The sequence below is a fragment of the Schistocerca piceifrons genome, unplaced genomic scaffold, assembly GCF_021461385.2.
Source record: "Schistocerca piceifrons isolate TAMUIC-IGC-003096 unplaced genomic scaffold, iqSchPice1.1 HiC_scaffold_2388, whole genome shotgun sequence".
NCBI classification, from domain to species: domain Eukaryota; kingdom Metazoa; phylum Arthropoda; class Insecta; order Orthoptera; family Acrididae; genus Schistocerca; species Schistocerca piceifrons.
In genome coordinates this window covers 1-7500 of record NW_025728324.1, presented here as the reverse complement: position 1 = coordinate 7500, position 7500 = coordinate 1, and the positions used below count along the sequence as shown (strand labels likewise).

General features: G+C 57.6%; 1 non-coding gene and 1 pseudogene across 1 annotated transcript; both read left to right on the top strand.

Annotated features, from left to right (window-relative positions):
• The first annotated feature begins 2761 nt into the window (after positions 1–2761).
• On the top strand, positions 2762–4682 carry LOC124742947 (annotated as a pseudogene).
• Positions 4683–5037: 355 nt separating this feature from the next.
• On the top strand, positions 5038–5192 carry LOC124742942. The gene has a single exon (XR_007010296.1). It is a non-coding gene; the product is annotated as a 5.8S ribosomal RNA (ribosomal RNA).
• The last annotated feature ends 2308 nt before the right edge of the window (positions 5193–7500 follow it).

Sequence of the window (7500 nt, the reverse complement as noted above, 5' to 3'; positions counted from 1 at the left end):
CCCATGTTGTCCCCTAACCTAACCCAATGTTGTCCCCTAACCTAACCCCTCATGTTGTCCCCTAACCTAACCCATGTTGTCCCTAACCTAACCCATGTTGTCCCCCCTAACCTAACCCATGTTGTGCCCTAACCTAACCCATGTTGTGCCCTAACCTAACGCCATGTTGTGCCCTAACCTAACCCATGTTGTGCCTTAACCTAACCCATGTGTGTCCCCTAACCTAACCCATGTTGTGCCCCCTAAACCTAACCCATGTTGTCCCCTAACCTAACCCATGTTGTCCCCTAACCTAACCCATGTTGTGCCCTTAACCTAACCCATGTTGTCCCCTAACCTAACCCATGTTGTCCCCTAACCTAACCCATGTTGTCCCCTAACCTAACCCATGTTGTCCCCTAACCTAACCCATGTTGTCCCCTACCTAACCCTGTTGTCCCCTAACCTAACCCATGTTGTCCCTAACCTATCCCATGTTGTGCCTAACCCTAACCCATGTGTCCCTAACCTAACCCATGTTGTGCCCCTTAACCCTAACCCATGGTCTGTGCCTTAACCTACACCCATGTTGTCCCCTAACCTAACCCATGTTGTGTCCCTAACCTAACCCATGTTGTGCCTTAACCTAACCCATGTTGTGCCGTAACCTAACCCATGTTGTGCCTTAACCTAACCCATGTTGTGCTTAACCTAACCCATGTTGTGCCTTAACCTAACCCATGTTGTGCCTTAACCTAACCCTGTTGTGCCTTAACCTAACCCACGTTGTCCCCTAACGTAACCCACGTTGTCCCCTAACGTAACCCACGTTGTCCCCTAACGTAACCCACGTTGTCCCCTAACGTAACCCACGTTGTCCCCTAACGTAACCCACGTTGTCCCCTAACGTAACCCACGTTGTCCCCTAACGTAACCCACGTTGTCGCCTATCGTAACCCACGGTTGTCGCCTAAACCTGCTCTGTAATTGTTATACGACTCGTTCAATTAGTGTAGTGTTGCCCACCCGCAACCCTCGCATATAGTTCGCTACTCGCACTGCCCGCTCCCCTGTGTATCGCTTCATGTTAAACACCTTGCAAGTCTTGGCTGACTTTCCACATGCTCCTGCTGTACACTGTAATGTGGATGGCAGCAGGCGTACATGCCGCCCCCCCCCCCCCACCTCTCCCCACGTCCCCACCTTGCCCCCCTGCCTTCGCAAGGTGGTTGGTGACAAGTTTGCATGTTCAATGCCCTTCGCATGCGACGTACGCAGGCTACGTTGTGGTGCGGCCTGTGTCAACTGTCCCGCTGATGTCGTACGCGTGAACCACAATCTGTACTGCACATTCGTCCTTATGTACTGAATGATACATCGTGGCACATGTGTGACCGTACAACGACTGCGCCCAAAAACGGCGGACCATACAGTGCAAATATGTGCACGCAGCTACGTGTCCGTCTCCCTATGAGAGCTGGATTGCAGTGTGGTACGCCATAGAGACGTGTGGGAGGAACGGACGCCGTGGATGGCGATCAGCATGAGCTGTCTGTTGATGTATTCGGACCTAGTCGTCTCTCCTCACACACCGTGATGGCATGGTGCAGCGCGTTCATATCTGCGACATGCTACAGAAGCCGGTTGACAGTCGTTCGAGCAATGGACATCGCATACGTACGGGGCCACCTTCCACGTATTGTCTAGGCGTGCACATTTTGTTGCGTGTATGTGGGCAGACGTAGTGTGGCGTGACACCTGACACAGGCATGCAATAATGGTTGAAGTTGCAAATGGCGATGGACGCCTACGTTTTCTGGTGAAGTTACGCAAATGAAGAAATGGTAACCCGTGTGGTGCGGTTGTTCTCGCTAGGGGTGAAATCGGTGATGGCGACGATAGGTTGAGGTACTAACCGGTTGTTCCAGCGATACCCACCATGCGACGAAACTGAACGGCATCTGGGTGTGAAGCGATACGCGGCGGTGGCTGGGTGGGACCGTCCCCGGCCGGTGAGGGGGCGGCCTCCCGGCGTGCTGGCCGCGCGGTGCGTGGCGCACGCGCTACAGCCGGCTGGTGGGGGCGGCCAGTGGCAGGCGCGCGCGGCCGACGGACGCGGCAGGCGTCGCAGCTGCGCGCCGGCGCACCCTGCGCGCGGCGCCGTGCGGCCAAAGTAGGTCCTCGCGGGCCCGGTGCGAAGCGCGGTGGACATCTGCAGTGTGCTGGTCCGATTGAGGACTGTGTGCGTTGAGGATGCGCCGCCGCCGCGGCGCTCGGCGCCGCGACGCCGTCTGCTGCTCGGTCGCCCCAGCGGTTCTCGCTGGTGGTTTGTATCGCAGCTGTGCGGATGTGTTGGCGTGTGCGCTGTGCTGGGAGAGTTCGCTTCGGCACCGCAAGTGGGGCTTTTGTCCTTCTGTGGCGCTGGCGTTGGAGCTGCCGGTCACCGTAGGTGGCGCGTGTTGTCTCCCGCCGGCAATGCCACGGACAGCACGCCTCCCGGGCCTCTGTCGGCAGCGGCAAGCTCAGTTGGGAGCACGGGTGGTCGCACCGAAAGCGTCTACTCGCCTAACTCCGGGCGATTGCGCCTCTCTCGAACCCGACCAAGTACTTGGGACGGCGCTGCGCGCCGCCGGGACCTGAGAGGGTTTCGAGGCGTGTATTGTGCAGGGGGAGCTCAGCCTCCTCCTGTTTGCAGAATGATTGAGCGGACGCTTGCGTGTTCGCGCGGGCCCCCGGGACACACTCCCGGGCGGCCGGCTGCTCAGCCTCTAGTTGACGCAGCTCCCTGGTTGATCCTGCCAGTAGTCATATGCTTGTCTCAAAGATTAAGCCATGCATGTCTCAGTACAAGCCGCATTAAGGTGAAACCGCGAATGGCTCATTAAATCAGTTATGGTTCCTTAGATCGTACCCACGTTACTTGGATAACTGTGGTAATTCTAGAGCTAATACATGCAAACAGAGTCCCGACCAGAGATGGAAGGGACGCTTTTATTAGATCAAAACCAATCGGTCGGCTCGTCCGGTCCCGTTTGCCTTGGTGCACTCTGAATAACTTTGGGCTGATCGCACGGTCCTCGTACCGGCGACGCATCTTTCAAATGTCTGCCTTATCAACTGTCGATGGTAGGTTCTGCGCCTACCATGGTTGTAACGGGTAACGGGGAATCAGGGTTCGATCCGGAGAGGGAGCCTGAGAAACGCTACCACATCCAAGGAAGGCAGCAGGCGGCGCAAATTACCCACTCCCGGCACGGGGAGGTAGTGACGAAAAATAACGATACGGGACTCATCCGAGGCCCCGTAATCGGAATGAGTACACTTTAAATCCTTTACACGAGTATCTATTGGAGGGCAAGTCTGGTGCCAGCAGCCGCGGTAATTCCAGCTCCAATAGCGTATATTAAAGTTGTTGCGGTTAAAAAGCTCGTAGTTGGATTTGTGTCCACGCTGTTGGTTCACCGCCCGTCGGTGTTTAACTGGCTGTGATCGTGGGACGTCCTGCCGGTGGGGCGAGCCAGAAGGCGTGCGACCGCCCCCCGTGCGTGCTCGTGCGTCCCGAGGCGGACCCCCGTTGAAATCCTACCAGGGTGGCTCTGTTATTGAGTGTCTCGGTGGGCCCGGCACGTTTACTTTGAACAAATTAGAGTGCTTAAAGCAGGCAAGCCCGCCTGAATACTGTGTGCATGGAATAATGGAATAGGACCTCGGTTCTATTTTGTTGGTTTTCGGAACCCGAGGTAATGATTAATAGGACAGGCGGGGGCATTCGTATTGCGACGTTAGAGGTGAAATTCTTGGATCGTCGCAAGACGAACAGAAGCGAAAGCATTTGCCAAGTATGTTTTCATTAATCAACGAACGAAAGTTAGCGGTTCGAAGGCGATCAGATACCGCCCTAGTTTCTAACCATAAACGATGCCAGCCAGCGATCCGCCGCAGTTCCTCCGATGACTCGGCGGGCAGCCTCCGGGAAACCAAAGCTTTTGGGTTCCGGGGGAAGTATGGTTGCAAAGCTGAAACTTAAAGGAATTGACGGAAGGGCACCACCAGGAGTGGAGCCTGCGGCTTAATTTGACTCAACACGGAAACCTCACCAGGCCCGGACACCGGAAGGATTGACAGATTGATAGCTCTTTCTTGATTCGGTGGGTGGTGGTAGCATGGCCGTTCTTAGTTGGTGGAGCGATTTGTCTGTTAATTCCGATAACGAACGAGACTCTAGCCTGCTAACTAGTCGCGTGACATCCTTCGTGCTGTCAGCGATTACTTTTCTTCTTAGAGGGACAGGCGGCTTCTAGCCGCACGAGATTGAGCAATACCAGGTCTGTGATGCCCTTAGATGTTCTGGGCCGCACGCGCGCTGTACACTGAAGGAATCAGCGTGTCTTCCTAGGCCGAAAGGTCGGGTAACCCGCTGAACCTCCTTCGTGCTAGGGATTGGGGCTTGCAATTGTTCCCATGAACGAGGAATTCCCAGTAAGCGCGAGTCATAAGCTCGCGTTGATTACGTCCCTGCCCTTTGTACACACCGCCCGTCGCTACTACCGATTGAATGATTTTACGTGAGGTCTTCGGACTGGTACGCGGCATTGACTCTGTCGTTGCCGATGCTACCGGCAACGATGACCAAACTTGATCATTTAGAGGAAGTAAAAGTCGTAAACAAGGTTTCCGTAGGTGAACCTGCGGAAGGATCATTACCGACTAGACTGCATGTCGTTCGATGTGCGTGTCGTGTCGCGCAACACGCTACCTGTACGGCTCGCAGTAGCCGTGCGCCGCGTGCGGAACCCACGCGTGCCTCTCAAAACTAGCGGCAATGTTGGTGTGGTACGAGCGCTGAAGCGCTGGAGCGGCTGGCCTGCGGCACCTGGCGCCTGGCGCCGGTTTTGAATGACTTTCGCCCGAGTGCCTGTCCGCTCCGGTGTGGAGCCGTACGACGCCCGTCGGCCGTGAGGCCGTTGGACACAGAACGCTGGAACAGGGGCCGCCACACGCCTCACTCCCCGCCTATGCGACCGTCTCGAAAGAGACGGCGGAAACTTGAGAAAAGATCACCCAGGACGGTGGATCACTCGGCTCGTGGGTCGATGAAGAACGCAGCAAATTGCGCGTCGACATGTGAACTGCAGGACACATGAACATCGACGTTTCGAACGCACATTGCGGTCCATGGATTCCGTTCCCGGGCCACGTCTGGCTGAGGGTCGGCTACGTATACTGAAGCGCGCGGCGTTTGCCCCGCTTCGCAGACCTGGAGTGTCGCGCGGCGCCTGTGGGGCCGGCCGCGTCTCCTCAAACGTGCGATGCGCGCCCGTCGCCTGGCGGTTCGCATACCGGTACTTTCTCGGTAGCGTGCACAGCCGGCTGGCGGTGTGGCGTGCGACACCTCGTACAACGACCTCAGAGCAGGCGAGACTACCCGCTGAATTTAAGCATATTACTAAGCGGAGGAAAAGAAACTAACAAGGATTCCCCCAGTAGCGGCGAGCGAACAGGGAAGAGTCCAGCACCGAACCCCGCAGGCTGCCGCCTGTCGTGGCATGTGGTGTTTGGAGGGTCCACTACCCCGACGCCTCGCGCCGAGCCCAAGTCCAACTTGAATGAGGCCACGGCCCGTAGAGGGTGCCAGGCCCGTAGCGGCGGTGCGAGCGTCGGCGGGACCTCTCCTTCGAGTCGGGTTGCTTGAGAGTGCAGCTCCAAGTGGGTGGTAAACTCCATCTGAGACTAAATATGACCACGAGACCGATAGCGAACAAGTACCGTGAGGGAAAGTTGAAAAGAACTTTGAAGAGAGAGTTCAAAAGTACGTGAAACCGTTCTGGGGTAAACGTGAGAAGTCCGAAAGGTCGAACGGGTGAGATTCACGCCCATCCGGCCACTGGCCTCCGCCCTCGGCAGATGGGGCCGGCCGCCCCGCGCGGAGCAATCCGCGGCGGGGTCGTGTCCGGTTGCCTTTCCACTCGCCGCGGGGTGGGGCCGTTCCGGTGTGCGGTGGGCCGCACTTCTCCCCTAGTAGGACGTCGCGACCCGCTGGGTGCGGCCTACGGCCCGGGTGCGCAGCCTGTCCTTCCGCGGGCCCTCGGTTCGCGTCTGTTGGGCAGAGCCCCGGTGTCCTGGCTGGCTGCCCGGCGGTATATCTGGAGGAGTCGATTCGCCCCTTTGGGCGCTCGGGCTCCCGGCAAGCGCGCGCGGTTCTTCCCGGATGACGGACCTACCTGGCCCGGCCCCGGACCCCGCGCCGCTGTTGGCTCGGGATGCTCTCGGGCGGAATAATCGCTCCCGTCAGCGGCGCTTCAGCTTTGGACAATTTCACGACCCGTCTTGAAACACGGACCAAGGCGTCTAACATGTGCGCGAGTCATTGGGCTGTACGAAACCTAAAGGCGTAATGAAAGTGAAGGTCTCGCCTTGCGCGGGCCGAGGGAGGATGGGGCTTCCCCGCCCTTCACGGGGCGGCGGCCTCCGCACTCCCGGGGCGTCTCGTCCTCATTGCGAGGTGAGGCGCACCTAGAGCGTACACGTTGGGACCCGAAAGATGGTGAACTATGCCTGGCCAGGACGAAGTCAGGGGAAACCCTGATGGAGGTCCGTAGCGATTCTGACGTGCAAATCGATCGTCGGCGCTGGGTATAGGGCGAAAGACTAATCGAACCATCTAGTAGCTGGTTCCCTCCGAAGTTTCCCTCAGGATAGCTGGTGCTCGTACGAGTCTCATCCGGTAAAGCGAATGATTAGAGGCCTTGGGGCCGAAACGACCTCAACCTATTCTCAAACTTTAAATGGGTGAGATCTCCGGCTTGCTTGATATGCTGAAGCCGCGAGCAAACGACTCGGATCGGAGTGCCAAGTGGGCCACTTTTGGTAAGCAGAACTGGCGCTGTGGGATGAACCAAACGCCGAGTTAAGGCGCCCCGAATCGACGCTCATGGGAAACCATGAAAGGCGTTGGTTGCTTAAGACAGCAGGACGGTGGCCATGGAAGTCGGAATCCGCTAAGGAGTGTGTAACAACTCACCTGCCGAAGCAACTAGCCCTGAAAATGGATGGCGCTGAAGCGTCGTGCCTATACTCGGCCGTCAGTCTGGCAGTCATGGCCGGTCCTTGCGGCCGCCGCGAAGCCCTGACGAGTAGGAGGGTCGCGGCGGTGGGCGCAGAAGGTCTGGGCGTGAGCCTGCCTGGAGCCGCCGTCGGTGCAGATCTTGGTGGTAGTAGCAAATACTCCAGCGAGGCCCTGGAGGGCTGACGCGGAGAAGGGTTTCGTGTGAACAGCCGTTGCACACGAGTCAGTCGATCCTAAGCCCTAGGAGAATCCGATGTTGATGGGGGCCGTCATAGCATGATGCGCTTTGTGCTGGCCCCCGTTGGGCGAAAGGGAATCCGGTTCCTATTCCGGAACCCGGCAGCGGAACCGATACAAGTCGGGCCCCTCTTTTAGAGATGCTCGTCGGGGTAACCCCAAAAGGACCCGGAGACGCCGTCGGGAGATCGGGGAAGAGTTTTCTTTTCTGCATGAGC